Source organism: Lissotriton helveticus, chromosome 12, assembly GCF_964261635.1.
Source record: "Lissotriton helveticus chromosome 12, aLisHel1.1, whole genome shotgun sequence".
NCBI lineage: Eukaryota > Metazoa > Chordata > Amphibia > Caudata > Salamandridae > Lissotriton > Lissotriton helveticus.
In genome coordinates, this window is record NC_136073.1 from 380,775,037 (window position 1) to 380,796,650 (window position 21,614).

Genomic DNA, 21,614 nt, shown 5'->3' on the forward strand with positions numbered 1-21,614 from the left:
CTGCTGTTGCCCTAAAAGTATTATGCGTTGTAATGGTATGTGTTGTAATGGAATGCGTTGTAAATGTAGTTTCTAAAAATGCGTTGTGATGGCATGCGTTGCAAAATTGTGCGTTGTAATGGTAGCTGCAATGCAAAAACCACGTTGTAAAGCCATGCGTTGTATATTTTGCTTTGTAATGTCATACATTCCCCTTGACTAAATCAAGCAGCTCTATCCTAGGCAGAGAACTGGTTGATAACATTGCTCAACATAATAATTTAAGTAAATGAGGTGTTGAAAAATAGATTAAAAGGTGACTAAGAGGGCCTTTGGCAGAGTGGGAGCACTACTTCAAATTTAATTGGCAGTGCTCAAGGGAAAATTAATTATTTAATTTTTCCCTCATTGTCTGTCGAAATCCCACCCACCCAGCCCCACCACTCTTACCTGCACAGACCGCAGCTGCTCTGATGGTGCCTCCGGTGAAAGCTTTGACCAGAGGTCCATCCACCGCTGGACCTTTAACACAATGTTGCAGACGGTAATTGTTATGGTTTCAGGTGGCTGGTGCAAGTGGAAGAGTTTTAATTATTTTTATATAGGAACTGTGAGAAAGCATTGAAAGTGTTGTTAAGAGCAAAATACCAGGTTGGCAGCATCAAATAGATACAGTTTTTCGTATGAATCTAATTATGATTAAATACCGATACATGTATGATAAATAAAAGGCATATGGAAGTAACAATACGACTGTATAAATTCACTTCAATGTGAAAATGTCTGCCTTTTAGACACTAAAATATAAACATCAGACTACTTAAAGCAGGTCTTCCTGGAGGTGAAGAGAAAGGACCTAGACAAAGGAATAGAGAGTCACTTTTAAATAATGCTGGAATGTAGCTAAGCATTTAAAATGAGATAATGCAACTGTCAATTGCAGCCTGTCCAGAAGCACAGCATAGCCATTGAAGTAAGGACCATCCCTTGAAACTGCTGCCAGCTTTCTTCTTATTTCTAGCAGTAACTTGGAGAAGACTCCAAACTTCATGAACTAGCTTTGGCAATGCAAGTAGCCCTGGCTTCAATGCATTTAGAGATGCAAACAGCATTTTTGCATGCCTTTAATCCCATGTTTGTGTTTGCCTGTGTTATCTGTCAATTTAAAGCCAAGATGGTGACTAGAAAGGTTATTTAACTCATGGAAGCCATCTTGGAATTCCTATTTTTAAAATCTGGTTTATCATTCCAATTATTCAACTCAATGCAGTTAAAAAAGAATTAAGTAGATCAGAGCATGTAGTTAAGTTAATACACGCTTAGATCATAGACACTGACATTGAGAACACCTAAAATAATTGTGTTTAGTCTAAATATAAGGGAGATTTGCCTGGAGGATTCTCCAGCAGTGGCTTCTGGAGGCTATTCCTCAGTGCTTAGGGTGAAGGGGGCAAATATTCCCTCTATCTGCCTAAACACGGCTGGGTCAAAAAGGAAAAAGTTGCAAAGTTGGAGAAATCTTCCTTAACATGTATTTCACTGGACTACATATCCTTCCACTAAATCTTACTAAATTGAAGGCTTGTTGGTGATCCAGCGCGGCTCCAGAAATTACCTGCAAACCATCACCGTACTCCTGAGGAACTGTCCTCACATTACTCGTCAGTGGGGCCCATAAAACTGCGAGTCATTTATGCACGCATTCACCCTGCTCTCAGGATTGGTGAAGACTAGAGGAGAGCTGCTGGATTTTAGCCGAGTGTCTTATTTCATACTAAAATGTAATACACTATATACATTTGCAGTTTATCGATATTACCATGGTTTTATTTCAAGAAACTTTAAAACACCCCACCATTATTGTCAGTGGATCTGCTAGTAAAAGTTAACAATGGATAACAAGACCAGCTTAATTCTCTATTTATTTATTTTTTATTTAGAGATTAAATCTCCTAGCATGACCATATTTTTATTCACTCTATTTCAATGATCATTTTAAACATTAATAACCTAGAGATAAAAAGAAGTTAAATTCAAACATTTATATTTATTAGCATACCAGTTCAGAGAAATAAGTAAAATTATATTACCAAGATTTCAGGACATGGACATCAGCATAAGGACAGAACAGTTCCCAAAAACCACCTCTCAATTCTTTCTTGATGTTCACCTCCCATCAAGACTCCTCACCCATTCAAAAGTTAAAGTCCAAAAAAATTTCAAAGTCCTTGCTCCAGAAAAGTTCATCGATCAAACAGCCTGTCGTGGTGCGAAATAAAATCGAAAAGCAAGCTTTTTTCGTACTTCCAAACGTCCTCTTTTATACCCTTTTTCTCAAACTTATCTATCTAAAACTTGTAACTTTTGGGGTCTTTATTCATTCTGATTGGTTAAATCATGGGGTGGATGAGCATAACCTCATCTCTTTATTGTCCATATTTCTGCAAAGCCATCGTTCTAATCAAAAAATAAAGTCTCTTTGTCTTTTTGCAATCCTTTCCGCTTGTGTCCTTTAAATTGCTATTTCTCTCTATTTTCCCATGCTCATGATGCGGACATTCAAATTGTTGGCACCAGCTCGGACATTCAGGCCACGCTGTCCTTGACCCACGCTGTACAGGCACAGGCTGCTTGCACTTTTCTCGAGCTTAGTCGCGCATGCGTACATCATCACAGACTCGGAGTCGCGGAATACCTCCATCTTTTTATAGGCCGCATAGGCCATATTGAGAACCATTATAGAAACAAACACAATTAAACGTTAATTCTTTAAGTATAGCCCTTCTGTTTACCTCCCTCCATTCTAAGGTAACCCAGTTAGTTATTACCAAGTATATTTAGCAACAAATAAGCATGGTTTACTCACCATTCTCCATCATTTATGCCACAATTAGACATACAGAAAGCGTATACACACAGATTTTGGTTAAATTATGACATTTGAGCACAAGATTAGTGTAACAATTTCACTTAATTAGTAAATTATGATTCGTAACATGAGCAAATTAGTATCCCACGTGTATTTGTGTATGTGAATTCTACTCTATGTTGGTTATTTTCAAAACCACACGATTAATACATATTACTGTTATGGAGAAGTGATTTTACGAGGGGTATACAAAAAGTTCTGTTTTCATCCTCGCTCCATCATTGGCATGCTGAACCGGCATAGAACATGCCAAATGTGCCCTTTTTTGTTTTCTGGTCCATTACGCTGTGGTCAGGCTCAATCTACGAAAAGAAAACACAACCATAGGGCTATCATTTTTGGGTCCAGCAGGTACACGAGCCCTCACATATACATAAAACATAAAACATGCCTTAATTTCGCATGCTGCAGGGAAAAAACCTATTGCAGTGCATTTAGAATTCATGTGTGACCTACAAGAGATTGAAAATAACACAGATTGTGATGATATATCGTAATTTTCAGATGTGAAATAGTTTGTAGTCTTTCTCAATGCTAAGTCTTGAGTAAGTACATTCATTCTAAATTTCGATTAAAAAACAAATTAATATATACCAATCTGAGCTTTATTGTGTCGAAATACAATGTAAATAGTCTGAAGCCAAATTTTTGGAAGCAATTCACTCTATATCCTAAAAGGAAGACAACTAATTCAATTATCACTGTGTAACTAATAAGGAAAGAGAACTTCGCATGGGATTCCATTAACCTTTCATTGAAAATAATCATGAATCTCCTATCTGTCCCAACTATTTACTACCCTAAAGTGGCACACCTAAACTGAAGCAAAAGAAAGGAAATAAACAAATGTGTCATCTGTCAGAGTCCTCTGTAAAGGACCTCTAACACGAGTCAAGTAGCCTAAAGCCACAGTAACTAAAGCATCTGTCTGCACCTCCAGGTGTCCTGTGTTAGAATGCTAGCTATCTCTTACTATGTTGCAGCATAACAATACAATCCACAAACTGGATTCAGTAAATATCCATATTATCAGCACACATTGGCTTCTTCATGCCATCTTGCTGTTCCGATAAATTGTTACTCCGGCCGTCCTTGGTCTTGTCTCCGTCTTTCATAAGTATTTGCCTCCCATTGTTATCGCCCTCTTCGTACCAGTTGCGTTTCACATGCCTCACTATCTACTAAGAACAAAGAATGTTTTCTCTTTACTAACAAAGTCTTGTCCACCTGCAGTGGGAACACAAAATACATGCAACATGCCTACAGCAAGAATAAAATATGAATTCAAATCTTAAACCGAAACATGAGCTTGAATCCAAATGCATCTCAGGCCCACAAGATAGGCTAAGTTAATAAATGCACGGGTCACATTATGTGCACTCTTCTACATGCAAATAAATCAAAGTTTCTCAAAGTATAGCTTTAGAATTAATACAGTAATAACATGATCAGTCAGTTAGAGCATCTGAGCACAGGAATGTTAGTTTACTAAACTCACCTAAATGTTCACCTATCTGTGAACACATTTACAAACAATTTTATTAAGAGTCACAATTCTATCAGTTACGTCGCTAAGCAGATACATTGCATTAGTTCACAGGGATACTTTAAATAAACAATACCCCCACTGTTGATTTCAACATTAGCCACACAGAATACATGCGAGTGCAGACTATATGTAATTATAATGCACTTCTAACACATCTTTCAGGGTGCTTTGCACTCGTCCACAGACAGCTCAAGTTGTGAAGCCAGACATAAAAATTGAATCAGCTGGGTAATTGTTGAATGTTTTGATCACTGTTGGTTTTGCTGCAGTCTGCGCTGCTTACAGTACAGTTGTTTTTGCAAGTGCTTTAATATTATATCTCACTTTTTTCTAAAGTTTAAATTTAACATTATAGTGATTAAGGCATCTACTTGATTTCATGTCCAGCTGTGCTTTATTTTAAAATATGATTTTGGTCTTTCCTTTGACCGCCCTGGTTCCTGCTAGATATATCATATTGAAACGGGTGTTCTGTTTTAACTAACTAGCTTCTGTTTTACCTCATTGCTGTCTGCACTCCACTCCCCCTGGTGCAGTACATCACTTGACAGGATGTGCAAGTGAAAGGAGCAGTTGTTGGTCGAATAGAAATGCAGTAGCTTGAATCATTAGTCACTGTAATAGCCGAGCAGGGTTGACTTACTGCACAATGCGTTAAAGTGCTCTCGGGACAACCATAATTAATAAAAAAATGTACTTGAAGATGAGCCGTCATTTCCAGGGCTAATTCTGGCAGCACAATATCAGGAATAGCTCTTTATACACCTATATTTGGAAAATGAACCGCATAAAATAATTTAACTCTACCCAGAGTGATTAGCAGTATCAGACTGAGCAAGAAAATAGGCCTCCGCACCAATATAAAAGTGGCTTCCTTTAGCGAATCACAGAGCTACAAAAACAGTGGCTCGCGGTTGCAAATAGTACAGTTTTGCATGCATTTATTTGTGCTTGTAGCAGGCAATGTTTGTGGCACTCTGAATGGAATCACCACTGAAAACCGGCCCACCAGACTTGCAATTAAGTACAATCTTTATCACTAAAGTCATTTGCTGGTAGACCTGGATGGCAAATAAGCCCTCTCTACTCTGAATTCCACTCACATTTCACTTACAAGTGGAACAATATTTTAAAAAGATAGATAACTTCTCTCCAAGAAAGCACAAACACATGGACTTGAGGAATAAATTAACTGAGGAACTTCAAATCTGAAATCGATTAAAATGTTTTTCAGAAGGAAAGTAAGACTGCTTGACGTCAAGGACGTGTAAGATGGGCTAGTGGGTAAATTCACCTGCTGCAGAGATCTGTGCATAACCCGAGTGTTGATTCTTACAGGCAGTATGGACATGTTATTCTTTGGAAGTCAATAAATGAGTTTGTCAGCCTTAAGGCCTGCAAGTTACTGCAGTGAGAAATGGCAAAATCGACAGTGCCAAGTGGTGTGTTAATATAATTACCCATATGATTCATAGATATTGTCCATTGTATTAAAAGGGGTTTTCTTTGCATAGTCACCTCCAATTTTTGGACTGTGCTTCTGATTTCTTTTTATCTCTGAGGTACATTGAGCCCTGCTGACCAGGCGGCAGTGCATGTGCTCTGCACCCCTCGATGTGTATATGCAATTGTCTAATCCCTGATAGGCATATTTAACTTACCAATATGTCCCCAGTATATGGTACAAAGCGTACGCAGGGTTAGTAAGTTAAATGTCACCAGTGGAGTGCAGCACTTATTTTGCTATCACTGCTGTGACAGAGTGAAAGCCTGCCTCTAGGACTGCCATTTCAGCCTAGACGTGCAGCTTTTAAACTGCCAACTTGACTTGTCTAAAACTGCCTTTTCAATATTTCTATCTTCCCCCTAAGGAAGGCTTAGTAGACCTACAGGTGGCTACAATATATTAAAAAGAATGACATGTCAAATTTAAACATTACATGAACTGACAGTGAGAATGTGAAATTATTCTTTCCTTTGTAATAAACCGTGTAGTCCTATTGGCTAACATGTGGTTTTAAAAGCTCATGCGTTAAGTGCTAACTTCCATTTAGTGCCTGCAAAATATAATACTTCAAGTTATCAAATAATTGTTACATTAAGCCAACCCACCTGTTGCTACAACTGGATTTAAAGTAGCTTTCAATACAATAGTAACTTTAGAACATCACCACTTTCTTGCTCCAAAGTTCAAGGAGATGTTTCTGATTAACTACAGCAATTGACATCTGAGACAGCCTGCTGTCCTCCTGCTATGAGACGTGAATCACCCTAGGAAACAAAAGGCCTATTGATGGGAGGGTGTGTCACCTTCTGCAGGAGGTGGCGACAGACAGCCCAGTTTCAAAGGGGCTACCTCCTCTAATTAGTAATCACATTGTAGCCCGTCCTTCCCTTTCTGCAGGTAGACAGGCTGGCATCTCTTCCAGAGGAGGAAAACCTGTTGTAGAACTGGTTTTCCCAGAGGAGTGGCTAATTATATTGGATACACCTCAGGGATGTTCTCATGGCTCAGTTACAGGGATGCACGGTCCTGTCATCTTGGATTTGGGCAGACACATGTTCTGTGGGACTGTTTAGTTCTAACCCAATAGGAAATTCTTTAAAGGTGGGTAGGTTTGACCAGTGGGTATGATAACCCCGTTGTCAAGTGAATCCTCCCCACCCAAAAACTTGAAATCAGCATAAAAATGGTATCCCTGGCTTCCAGCCTCAGAACACCACTGGACTTGGAAGGAACAGAAAAAGGCTGCACCTGATGAGCCAATACGCCTCAGGAAAAAGCAGAAAGAAAGGCTGAAACAAGAAAGACTGCACCTGCTTCACCTGCTGAGATAAGAAAAGACTTCAGAAGGAGAAGGGATGATCCTGCTGTTAACTCTGTGGAGCAAAGACTCCAAGGGATGGTGTTGCCAAAAGACTGAGTACTAGCCACCTAGAGGTTCCACTCAACCCCTTGTCTAGTGCTGGACGGTACTCTTGCTCACCACTGAACTGCAATGTGCAAACCTAAAGCCAAAGATATCGTATTTGAGCACAGAGTCTGATACTCAAAGATTACTGCAACTTGCCAGTTTGTGTGTAACCTACAAAGCTGCTAAAAACCACAGCTTTCACTTGACCCTGGACTTCGCTGATCAATTGATGTCGAACCCAAGGCTGTTCTCATGTTGCAGAGGACCCCACCAACCTCACTGTTGGTGAGAAAAAAGAAGCAAGTGTGAGGGTGAAATCTTGACTGGGACCAACCCTACACCTGCATCCGGCCCCGACTTCAGTCGCGGTCGTTCTGAAACTTCCACTTTGCCCTGGCCCCTTGTTTTCAATGCTCAAGAGTGAAAAGCAGTGATTTACAAACCTTATTAAACCTTTCCAACCCTTTTCAGTGGAAACCAATGATTTAAGAAAAATCATAGCTCAGTTTCCCTTCATCTGATTTTTGTAGTTTTGTTGCCTATTTAATGATAAAATATATTCTATTGTTATCAATGGAAGTGGGGTTTTTACTGTCCTGATACTTACTTATTGACTGTTTTGCTAGTGATTTATCCTTTACACTTATTGTCCTTGGAGTTAAACCTGACTGCTCTATGTCACAGCTACCCAGGACTCATCTAAGGTTTGATTTAAAGAAACCTAACTGGACCTGATAAGAATTAGTGGCATTATTACTTGATGAGTTTCACAACCACCCCAACTAATAATCAACATTTCTCACCAACATCCTGAATGCAAACCTGTATTTCAGTCACTGGCGTAGCTGGGGGGGCGCGCGGGGGGAATGGGGGAGGGGGACCGGGCGGGCGGTCCGCCCAAGGCGGCACCATTTATTGAGTTGGCCGTGGTCATGCGGCATTGGAGGCCCGTTGCGGCCGCGGCGGCCTTTATAATTTATTTGGAATTCTTGGGAACAACAAGGCACAGTGTCCCAAATAAGATATTAAGGCGGCCGCGGCCGTAAAGGGCCTCCAGTGCCGCGGCCGCCGCCTGCTTTTGCACTGTCCCTGCCTGCTGCAGTTAAAACTTAAAAGCAGGTCAGGAGTGTGTGCAGGCTGCAGCGCGGGCGTGGCCTAAGTCCCGCCACCGCGTTAGTGACGTCCTCGTCCATCCTCCGGCTCCGACCGTTGTGGTTGTTGCCACCCCCCGCCCAGCCTCTCTCAGAGTCCTCCAGGGCAGTCAATCAGTAGTAGCGTGCGCGGCGCGCGCCAGTTCTACCAATGATGGCCCGTATGGACATTTTTGGCCAGCCCTCGCCTCCCCAACGTAGCAGTGACGCGTTACGCACTCACCGCTACACTCTCGTTGTGTGACTATGGTGTGGAGGAGTCAATTCTGGCCTGGGGGCATCGGCGGGCAGTGCTTTACACTTGCAGACACAGTCATTGCAGGTGCAGGCAGCTTTCAGACTCAGCCTGGACTAATTAATTGAAGAGGTGAGAGAGAATCATGAATCAGTAATTTTCACTCATCGGCAAGGCAAGCTCATTCCCTTCCGGCCGAGGCTGCCATGCCATGCGCACCAGACACCACTGTGGTTAGTGTGTAAAAATATAAGTGCCGGGGATCTCGTCAGGAGGAAGCTTCCACTAGCCCATTTCTTATGTTAGTGCCACCTAAAATAGAATAACAATGAAAGTGAGGAGAGAATGTGAAATAATGGTCAGAGCTGCCGACTTCGCAGTGGAGGTTCAAGTCTCGGCGTCGGCTCAACATCCTCTTTCTGGGCAAGTCACTTAGGGCCAGATGTAGGTAATTTTATTTTACCACTTCTTAAATACCGAATCATACCGATTCGGTATTTAAGAAGTGGTAAAATAGATGGGGGGAGATGTAGGTATTTCTGAATCGGTAAATACCGAATCGTTAAGATTCGGTATTTACCGATTCTGTAAATACCGAATCGGTAATGCCCATTGATTCCTATGGGCATTGAAGCCCATAGGAATAAATGGGCATTACCGAATCGGTATTTACAGATTCGGTAAATACCGATTACAGCAAGGGTGCAGGGGGTGTCACTTTGACACCCTCTAGCACCCCAAATACAGGCATGTGTGCCAACTGGCACACAGACATGCCCTAAGGGCATGTCTGTGTGTCACATGGCACAGGTGTGCATGCACAGATGTGCATGCACACCTGTATTCGGTATTTTACCACCCAATTGGATTGGGTGGTAAAATACCGAATTCTGAAGGCCTGTAGCACTGTCAACAGTGCTACCTACATCTGGGTTTTACCGAATCGGTAAAATTACCGATTCAGTATTTTACAGATTCGGTAAATTTACCGTTTCGGTAAATTTAACGAATCTGTAAAATATTTGCCCCTACATCTCGAAAACCAATTACCGGTCGGTAACGGCCGAAATCGGCCGTTACCGACCGGTAATTGGCGACCTACATCTGGCCCTTAATCTCCATCCTCATGCATAAATGTCCTTAACTAGTGCTCAAGAAAAGCGCTGGTGCTCAAATTAAGCAATTACCAAAGTTGCTTCCTCTAAGAATGCAAATTGTCAGTGCACACCTTGGTGCTGTCCTGGCCAGCACTGTAGCAATCAGAACACCCCATTCACTGTTCCCTCTGCCAAACTGCCATTGGAGAGCATTGCACACAGAGAATGACACCGTTCTCATTATTTCCTGTATTGCAGGGTCACCAGCTTTAATCCACCTATTTCAGGTGATACATTCAGAGCGTGAAATGCTGCGATTTCTACAATCCACTTATTGCCCGCGCATTTTAGGCTTGACGCTCGTTTAAAAAGCTATTTCTTTTACAAAGAATGTCTCTGGCTGTACAATCTTGTTCATTGACTTTTTTCATAACTGTGATTTATTGACAACTGTGGCATACTAGTGCTTAAGGCCTGACCTGCTCCATAATCCTAGACAAGTGATCCAAGGAAGCTAGGACTCGCCAGTGTATGCATATCAATAAACTTACATGCATATATTAAGTTTTCCCATTAATCATAATTATCTAATTAATCGATTGTCAGTTAGAAATGATGCCACTGTCTAAAGGCAATGTTGGGAAAACTCCCAAAATGAATATATTCTGAGGTAGAAATACCACCACAGAGGCTGAAGAAGGGCTATTAAGTAGCTGAGACAGGTGGGGGTGATTATGAGATTTATTTGCGAACTTGTTGCAGTAAACAAGCTAAAAGCTGATGCAAATCATTTGATTGATTCTACAAAAAAGATGTGAATAAAAGGTTTTGCTTTTGACAGTTAACAGGCTATTGGGCTGTTCGGTGGGATTTATATCAGGTTTACTTGTTGCATTGTTTTCCTGCATGATCGAGGTAGCTATTAGCAGCAATACTACGTGTCTCTCGGACATCTTTCAAGTGCCCACCGTCCTTTTTCCCCAGCACGAACCCCCCCGAAGGGGCGGCAATCTGAGGGATAGCCCCAGGCACCACAAGCTCTAGCTACGCCCCTGATTTCAGTCTTTTTTTAATAATTACTAAGGAATGATTCCAACCACGGCATCGAAAATTGCAAATATTTAGTTAGTTAATAGATACCTATTTAAAACATATGGTTGTTGTTGTTTATTTGAACAAACACAATAATCTTGATTGAGTAAGGCATAATGTTTGTGTATGAGACTCTCCAATGTGAAAAGCAATACCCTCAACATTGTAAAAAGTGATCATCACATATCAGCATTTCAAATAATGAATTTATTGAGAAATATTTGTTTAGTGCTTGCTGTTGCCGTTTCATAATGTCAGAGGGCTGACAGGTAGAAAATGTAGCTTGGTATTTTTATGGGCATGTTAAAACATAAGCTGTATTTGTAAAGAACACCATCACCCCTTGGCACATCTTGGCACTGTATAACAGATGTTTGTTGTTTCTCATTGGCAAACATTTAGCGATCTCAAAATGATGAGAGGCTGAATGTATCCACTGGGATTTGGACCTGTGCCCATGAGATCAAGCAAAGATTTCTAGAGTCAATGCATTAGTCTAGTGAGCCGCCTGACCTGGAAATTAGTTGAGCGGGGTGAATAAACATGTCCGATATTTTCGCTATTTCCCTTGTCCTAGTCAATTTCAACTGAAGACATGCCTGAAGACTTACGATTTATGAGGTTTCCTTAACTTCATGTGGTGCAGTTCAGTTCATAGTCTGGGATTAATAAGGTTCCATATTCTTCAAACACAGGATATGTCACCTTGTTTCATCATTCTTTAATCAATAAACACATATTGAGCATTGGTCTCAGCAGTGTAGTGTGGTATCAAACTCTGTAAGTAGACAGGAAATTTGCCCAAAAGTTTGGAGTACAAGACTTTGAATTTAATTCAAGCCAAGTCAATGAAAAGCAGAAGGAATACGGTCCTGCATATTGAATATAAGACATATTCTGGCTGTTTGGTTCCAAAGTCTTTAAAGCCTGGCAGTTATTTCCTTGGATAAAGGATATTAAGAAAGTTGAAGTGGGCAGGGACAATGGTTGTGTCAGCTCGATTCTGTGGTGAGAACAGTTTTTGAAAAAGAGAGAGCTGTATTTTCACACCCTTTGTCACATCGATGATTGTTTTGTGTCAAAGGGAATTTCCAAGTTGCTTATTTCGCACAAGGATGAGCAGAGATTAAGACGCTTAGTAGGCCAGGCAAATAATACCACATCTGGAATCTCTGTCCTTGCTCCATTCATGTAAAGGAAGCTCTTGTTCATCTAACAGTACCTTGGCCCAAGCGAAAAGCAAGTGGAAGTGTAATTGTGTATTTATGAACAATGATCCATCAGTCAATCAATCATCTTTACTTGTTAAGCATGCCTACTCGTCCGTGAGGGTCTCAAGACACTGAGGGGGGACTGCAGGTCCGATTGGGCTCTGAGGTACAGTCAAAGAACCAGGTTTGAGACCCTTCCCTGACGGGGAGAGGCAGGGTGTTCTGGGTTTTGGCGGCAAGGTTGGAGAAGGATCTTCCGCTGATCCAGGTCTTGTGGATCTGATATACGGTGGCCAGGGCCAGTTGGGCATATCGGAGGTGTCTGGTGGGTTTATGGAGTGAGAAGCGGTAGTTGAGGTACGCTGGTCCGGCATCATGGAGGGCTTTTTAAGCGTGTGTGAGGATCTTGAAGGTGACTTTTTTGTTGACTGGGAGCCAGTGGAGTTCTCGTAGGTGTTCGGAGATGGGGGTGCGGGGGGGTTGTTGAGGACCAGTCTGGCTGAGCGCTTTGAACGTTCTGTAGTTTCCTGAGGAGTTTCTGGGTGAAGCATGCATAGAGTGCATTGCCATAGTCAAGTCTGCTGCTGATGAGTATGTGGGCGAACATCTTTCTGGCCTCAGTGGGGATCCATCTGAAGGTCTTTTGAAGCAGATGAAGAGCGTGAAATGATGATATATATATATATATATATAAAACATTACTAGGAAATAAATAAATTAGTGTTGGTGAGTTAGAGATGGAGGATCTGAACAAATGTAAGAATTTGCCTAAAAATTGCATCATATCCCAATCTGAAAAAGAAGACAGAAAATCAAAAGATATTGCAGTGTTTCGAAATAATGGTACATAACAAAAGAGAAGGAAGTGAACAGAATTTAAATGCGGATTGAGAGAGGGCATGAGGCATTAGCAATAAAGGAGACGGTAATTTTGAAAAAGTAGCTTAACAGAATAAAGGTATATGGACAGCAAAAGATGGTAGAATAGATTGCTCTCTTAGCAGTTGACAGGAGGATAGAAGTTTTTGTATTTATCCAAACGAGATTCTTGAGATTCTTGAGACCTTCATGTCAAGGGAAACAACCAAAATGGCTTCATTGAGAAAAATAAGTGTCTTAAACTAAGAAGTGACTGAAAGCAGAGCCAATAGCAGATGATTGTGGGAGAGCATAGAAAAGCATAACGATTTGTTAGAAACAAGAAGGTACATATAATAAAAATCTGGGCATCTCAGCCTGAGCGTGAATGGCAGATTCGAAATTATGGTTACGCATTTTCTTAGAGAAGTCATTTGATAGTTCATCAAGGCAAATCACTCTGGGGTATTAAATCTTCAGACGGGCAGCAAACACAGCAGCACACAGTAAGAACTCCAAACTATCATAATCACTATTCGCTTCCTTTTCAAAGTTGTGGCAATGTCCCTGCATCATGACATCATGACAAATAGAGCAAGCTAAAATGGATTAGGAGAATCACCCCAACAGAAGGTACTCATGAGCCAGGCCTGTGGGAATAGTCTGGAGAGATCAAAAAGGATAGCTTTCGAATTGATCATCGCAGAATCACTGCCATCAAAGCAGAGTGCCAGATATCCACAGTTGTGCAATTATCAAGAGAAGAAGCAAAAGGCAAGCACAGCTAAAGACACGAGTACAGCCCCATGATTAATCCCTAAACCAGCTCAGCTAAAATTGCATAATGCCCAGAAGTCACCATGAGCAGAGATGCCATTACTAGCATGTAGAGAGTTTCTTAGTGCTTCACAGCAGAGGTTGCAACATCCAAAGAAGCCCCAAACAAATGAGCCAAAGGAGATTCGCCAAAGGTATCTTAACTGCAAGAAAGTGAACATTAGAATCATACTTAAGGAAGAGTCACAACCGCCATCTGAAGGAGGTGTCAATGCACTTTGATTTTAGAGGATGGACCACTGGGAAAGTGACCTCATGAGGAAAAGAAAAATCAGTAAATGGCAATCACAGAACAGTTGCTAGAGGAACAGTCACCAACGTAGAAAAGCCCCAGAAATTACTGGATCAGGGTTGTGGGTCAGTGTGGCTACACCCAGTTTAAGGTTGGAACATGGGCTCAGGAACCATAAATAAAAATATTCCTGTTGATAGGGTGTGGTCGGGAAGGTCTCAGTAGTCTGTTACCCCTCCCTCCTCCGGTGCTAAAGTAGTCCCGAACTAACTCAGTTCCAAACTGTATAGATTTGTAGTTCTGATTTATTTTAGATAGTCAGGGTTTCCTTATTAACATAAGCGGGTTCTTACACGAAGTAATAGGCAGTCAGTATAGATTAAACATAACGCAGGTGTGGGGCCCTTCACTGTAGACTCCTGGTCTCTCTGCTTCCAGCTCCGTTTCATGGTAGGCGAGCGTGGACCCAAAAGAAAGGAAAACAACAAGGACTTAGGCTTCTATTTAAAAGCTTAACCACATGGGGAGGGTAAGTGCACCGTCACCAGTCCCTAGTGTGTCGTGCCTAATGTGAGGGAAAATAAATGGTGACTTCAGTGATATCCCCTTATACGAGCCCACAGCCCCTGGACAAGCCCCGAGCATTCAGTGGGTACTTGCCTGCTTCCAAGACCCTCTTGGGCCGTGGTGTTGGGAGACCAAGCCTCCTTGTCATCGGGGAGTGCAATGGTCCTGGGCGCAGTGCTCCTGGAGCTGTTTTCCCACGCTGTCTCCTCTTTGCTGGTGCACCTCCGTGGCGTCCTCCTCTTCTTCCCTCGAGGTCGGGTTCCTCTGCTTGTCCTCCGGTCCTGCTTTGGTCGTGTCCTCCTGCTCCGACACAGCTGAACGCCATTCTGGACGCCGGCCGTGTTTTTCAACCCTCTCAGGCGCTGGTTCCGTTCCTGAAGGTAGAGCGTCAACTCCACTTCCTGTTTCTGTTTCGGCGGCGGCCATGTTGGGTTGGTTGGCACCACTCTCGCGAGGGACACCATCACATAGGGTTTCAGTAGATACAAGGGACGGATGAAGTCAAAGTGCCAGTACTCTCTGAGATCTAGCTCTGCCTCCCCCAAAAATTGGCATCGAGTTAAATCTGTAGGCCTTGGCTACAATGGGCCCAAAATTTCTGCAGTATATCCTGTTTGCCCTATTGCTAACTATTTAACACTGCTGCATTCAAAGGGAAATCCCAGAAGCCACTGGCCTTATGCCCCTGAAAGAAGCCTGTGGGCCAGGGAGGGGTGTGTTTAAGATTAAGAGAAGTCTCCTCTTTCTAAGTTATCTAAAGCTGGTTCTGAGACCAAATCCTCCTTCCACTTTGTTGGTGCCAAGATAGGTCCCCTCGGTCCAAAGGACAACGGCTGTCCTTTCCTTAGGTCTCTCTTTACACTAAACTATAAATCCCAGGCTTCACCTCTGTCCCTATCATGTAAATGAAGTTTCTGGACCCACCAAGCTGTTCTTTCTGGACTGATATGTATGACACTAATGGTTTGCTCATATTTTTTTGATAGCACCTAAATGCCTTGACTGTAATGCACTCTTAGAGTGCAACCAGCATAGGTTTTTGTTGTCTGGGTCTTCATTTGTGCACTAATGTGTATTTGCATCAAAAATCGGTAAAACGAGTCCTTATTACCGAAAAATAAGGAATCGCTAATAAGGAGTCGCATACCGCGATGCATCAACAGATTCGGTATTTAATACCGAATTGCAAATATTCATTAAATATCTGGTAAACACGTTTGCGAGACACCAATTCAAAGATGAGCAAATACCGAAATAGCAAATAGCGAATCGGTATTTGCGATTTCGGTAATAGCGAATCCGCAAAAAAAAAAGTTGCATCGGCAGCAGGCTGATGACATCACAACCAGGAAGCAACACAGCCTATGCTTCATTCAGTGCCCTGAGGAGCTCAGAGGAGGAGGCAGAGCACAGGAGCTGAGGATTGTTACTTTGAGAACACCAAACAAACTCATAGGCAGACTACCAGGATGGAGAAGGATGCACCCCAGAACAAGGAGTCACCCAGGAAGAGAAAACGAACGTTCTCAGATAAGGAACTCAAACTGCTCATCGAGGGGGTGAGCAGCAAACACAACAGGCTTTTTGGGAGGCTGTCCCAAAAAGTTCCAGAGGCAGGGAAGCGCAAATTGTGGCTGCGCATTAAAGACAGGGTCAAAGCTGTAGGAGTCACCCACCGCAGCATAGACAATTTAAAGAAGAGGTGGTATGACCTCAGGAAGAGGGCAAAGGAGAGGATTGCCGAAAGGGTGAGGGATGCAGCTGGCACAGGAGGGGGAACATCTAACGTGACTGCAAACACAGCCCTTGAGGACCTCGTCGAGGCAACAATTGAGCCAGAAGCTGTTGTGGGGGTCACTCAATTGGACACATCTGGCGCAGCAGCAGGAGGAGAAGGTAAGACGCATGCCAGCACAGATATGCAGCGTGTTGTCCACCCATACCCATCCCTCAGGCCAATCACAGTGCATATGTAGCTGTGCCTAATGCATATCCCCTCACCAGAGTAGTGCATCATGGGAGTTGTAGTCACATCATGAATGAGTGCATGTCTGACCCCTGATGTAATAGAAATGAAACCAGCTGCACATGGCCATATGTCAGTGCAAAATCTCCTTTATGTAGTTCAAATTATGCTACACAGATACATCATGGCAAAATGATAACTATGCACTGTTTCACATACAGATGCATCACCCCTCGACTCAGATGACAGCGGACGCCTCGTCATCTCAGAGACACCAGTGGTGACAGATGTTGAGACCCCGCAGGGACCTGAACCCACAACACCACCATCACCACCACGGCGGCCATCACCACCACCACCACCACGGCGGCCATCACCACCACCACCACCACCACCACGGCAGCCATCACCACCACCACCACCACAGCGGCCATCACCACCACCACGGCGGCCATCACCACCACCACCACCACCACCACCGCGGCCAACTACACAGAGCCGCAGGGCAAATGTCCCCTCCCTGCAGGTGATGGAGTCAGAGCTGGGGCCAGCTGACACAAATGTCCCACGACAGACAGTCGTTGCTCCAACCACCCAAGCAGCAGCACGTGTCCGAGTCAGGCAGCGGGCCAGGCCCCTAGGTAGAGCTGTTGAGAGAGCAGATGATCCAGCACACGGATACGGAGTGGTGGAGACACGGATGCTGCGTGTCCAGCGCCTGCAGGGGAGACACATGGGGGCTATGAACATCAACATTGTGATACTGACAAACAAAATTGGCACCATGACAGACAAAATGCGCGAGATGACCACAACCGTTGCTGAGGGCAACAGAGACATCAAACTGTGCCTGCAGGAACTCACACGTGCTGTAATTGCAGGCCAACAGAGAGAGCGCCGTAGGCATCGGCAGAACATGGTCCGTACTAATGCCACCAATAGAGCCATCACTAAGCTGTGCAACAGCACAGCTGTGCTGTCGCGCAGATCTGTGTCCCTGCAGGTGGATTTGGGCCATTATTGTGGGGATGTCGCAAAGTCCCTGGAGAGAGTGACCACTGCAGTGGAGCATCTGCAGTCTGGGACTTTCAGTGCCAGCAGTTTGGGAGGGGAGGAGGGGAGTGAGGCTGCCTCAAGCGTGAGCAGCGTCTCTGTTCCGGAGGCAAGCGAAAGGAGGCGCAGTGCACGCAGCACCACAGCCACAGAAACACATCGCGGAGATGTAGCCGAGTCACGGGACAGGAGGCTGGGGGTACGGGGCAGGCGCAAATAGCCATGATCCATTGGCTCCCTGGCCATGGTGACGCAACCATGGGCCAACTATACAGCAACATGTTACACCTGTGATGACAACAGACATGTTTTCATTCGTTCATTTACTTCTGCGTCATGTTGGCGTCTCATACATATGCACCTGACAGGTACTCATGTGCATTAAACAATTGCAAACATAAACATGTTGTGTTGGCTCTTTCATACCTGTCTCAGAAGTGATGTCTTGTGATTTATGTCCACCTCCTATGTCCCTCAGCTGTATTTGGCACGGGTGCCTGTTGGTGTTGGGGGGGGGGTGCTGTGCCCGTAAGTCGTCCTCTCCGTCCACCTCTATTGGTATCCCCCTTCGTGTGGAAATGTTGTGCAGCATGGCGCAGACTGCTATTATCCAGTAACATGTAACTGGGTCATACTGCAAGGCACCTCCTGTCTTGTGTAGTATCCGGAAGCGACTCTTGAGGATGCCAAAGGTTCGCTCTACCACATTCCTGGTACTGATATGTACTGCGTTGTAGCGCTGCTCCTGAGGTGTTGCAGGGTTGAGGTAGGGAGTGAGTAGATAATCACGCAAGGCGTAGGCGCTGTCACCTGCAGGGAGGGGAGCAAAGGGTTAGTTGCATGGATACATTTACATATGTGAGGATGGTGTTCATTTGGAGGCATTTGTATGTACCGAGTAGGTGTCCCTCTCCAAATTCCCCGTTGATCAGGCGCCTGTGGATGCCACTGTGTCTGAATATGTATGCGTCGTGGGTGCTTCCTGGGAATTGTGATACGATGTCCGTAATGATGTGCTTGGCATTGCACACAACCTGGACGTTGATGGAATGGTATGACGTCCGGTTGCGGTAGATGTATTCGTTGGCTGACGGGGGACAGATGGGGACATGGGTGCAGTCCACGCACCCTATCACGTGGGGGAATTGTGCCACCTGGTAGAACTCCTGTTTGGTGCGGTTCAACTGCTGTGGGGTTGTGGGAAGGTGATGTGGTGATGTATCAATGTCAGCATGGCATCTAGGAAATTGTGGAAAAAGCGTGATAGTGCGCTTTGCGACACGCCTCCAGCTTCTGCTATGACCCCCTGGAAGCTTCCTGACGCCAGCATGTACAGGCTGCATAGGACCTGGACATGGGCTGGGATGGCGATGGTCCTACGGGTCTAATGCTGCAGTAGTGGTTCAAGGTCGGCAATGAGGCTCATGATCATGGCCCTGTTGAGCCTGTACTTGTCATAGATCTGTTCCTCTGTCTGGCCCAGCAATGTGATGCGCACCCTGAAGACTCTGTCCTGGATCATCCTCCTGCGCTGTGCAAGGGCGTTGATTCTCCTCCTCCTAACAAGCACGTAGGGGGCAGCCATTTTTAAAGACCTACAGGGTCTCCAGAGGCATATTTGAAGGGTTTCTGATTGGCTGCACCTGTGTAGTAAATTATTATTTTTTTCTACCTTCCAATAAATTTACCTCCAGTTTGTAATTCCCCTTATTTTGCTCATGCAAAATAGCGAGTTTGAGCATTTTCGGTATTTGCTAGTTTTGATGCGTTTCGTTGCGATTCTTTATTAGCGATTCGGTATTTCCGGAGGCTGGTTTCCTTCTCGGTATTACCGATTCACTATTATGCGATTCGGTATTTTACCGCGGGAGGTATTTACCGATTCTTTAATTTTTAAGGGTTTTGGGTTGATCCATTGCATTTCCAGGTTTTGCGTTCGGTATCGGCCTGTTTTACCGAATCGCAATTTTACCGGGAGGTATTTTGCTTGATGCATCTGCCAGTAAGTGGTTAATTCATATATTTAATGTACTATAGAGTATCTTGTGACTGATGTTTTTATTATGCTACCTATGTCTATTTTGGGATTTTATTCTATGTATATGAGCTGTATCGCACTTGCACTTTTATGATCGCATGACTGAAATAAAGTTTTCTATGGTGATATATGACACTCACTACCCCCAGTCCATCCTGTCACCAGGTCTCAGCCATTGTTTCTGCTCTGGGAGCAGTTTTCATCTCCCATTAACGTCAAGCACTGCTAAAACAGCTGCTGTTAGGCTTGTGTAAATTATGCTCCAGGAACTTGAGGCAGGGAAAAGATAACATTGTCAACTTTACGTTTCCTAAATATTTATTACAAATCTAACTTCAAAAGTGAATTGGATTTCAATACATATGGAAATAGTCCTTTAATTAACATTTTTGCTGATTTCTGTCAAAAGTTACAGATGATGTTACATTATGTATGCAAATTTGTAGAAAGCACTATCACCCGCAAGGGTTCAAATCTGTTCTTTACATTTTGCAGGATCCCAGCTACAGCCCTGCTAGTTAAAATAGGTTTTAAAGTTACTGACTAGCAGAACATGCCAACTTTAATTTCACACATACTCCATTTTTAAATATCAGGCACCTTACCTTGTGAGCAACATTGTGAAAAAGGGATGTCTTATTAATTTTACAAAGCAAGGCATTCTGACTATCCTAAAACGGTCAGATGGGTCTGTCGGTAGGTTTTTAGGCTGCTGCAGTCAAGCTAAACATGGTATGCCTGAAACTATATTCTACAGTCCTACTCTGTGGACAAAACAATAGGTGGTGCAGTCAACACGTGGCTTTTAATTTTGAGGCTCTGGATGTATTTACTGCACCAAATAATAGGGACTTATAGACATGTTAATATATGTCACTCAGGGGTTAACCAATTTTTGAATGTTTTAGCGGGTCAGAGCACGTACACTGGACACTGGACAGCAGCACCTCAGAATGCAGAGTCAAAAAACAGTAATAATATTCAGCAAAGAAATAGGGGTGACAACACAAATAGGGGCATTTTCTCACAGCCACAAAGTATTCCAGTGCAACATAAGAGCACAACAACATAATAGCATATCAACAGTAAAGCACATTAAACAACATAACAGTTGAACACATAACACAACATGACAATAAAACACAAAACGACAACAGATTGACACGAACAACTCAACAACACAACACAATTACATAACACATCGATGTGGCACACTAACAACAAGATGAGACCACAATACAATAAAAAACAATGCAACAACAGAACAGAGAACAGCACTGTAGAGAGCTAGCATCTCTCTCTCTTGTCTTTGACCCATGCCATGTAGCAGCATCAGAATATCAGAGTACCTCACAATGGTCCCTGCAACTAGCTTGCAACTGTGAACAGAGAACACTGCAACTGACAGGTGCTTTTCTGAGCAGGTTGCCAGCTGTCCAAATTCAAAATCAGGCCAAATTCAAGTAAGAAGATTAGGGATGCATGCAAAAAAGTGAACCCGAGACAGTAATATGCTTTTCAACTTAGTCAACCTACTTTAAATCATGGACAACCCTTTGTCACAGCTCCACTAAGGTTTTGACAAAGCATTATACACTATATTGGAGATCTGTTTTAGGTAGGGCCACAGTAGCCAGTGAGCATGTGAGTAGCTTGTCTAATTAGGCGCTGGTCATTTTTCAACACTTAATTTTGCTACTTAACTTTGTTGTGGGGCCTCTCTTTCGACATGGCCTACAATATATCACCTTACTCATATTTTGTATGCATGGTATGATCATTGAAGTTAGTTGTACTATTTTGTCACTTTTTCCTTTTGCCACTACTTTCTGTTTGATTTTTATTTTGCCTAGACGAGAAGAAGGCTGCCCAGAGATTTTCCAGCCAATATATTGGTGATTTGAT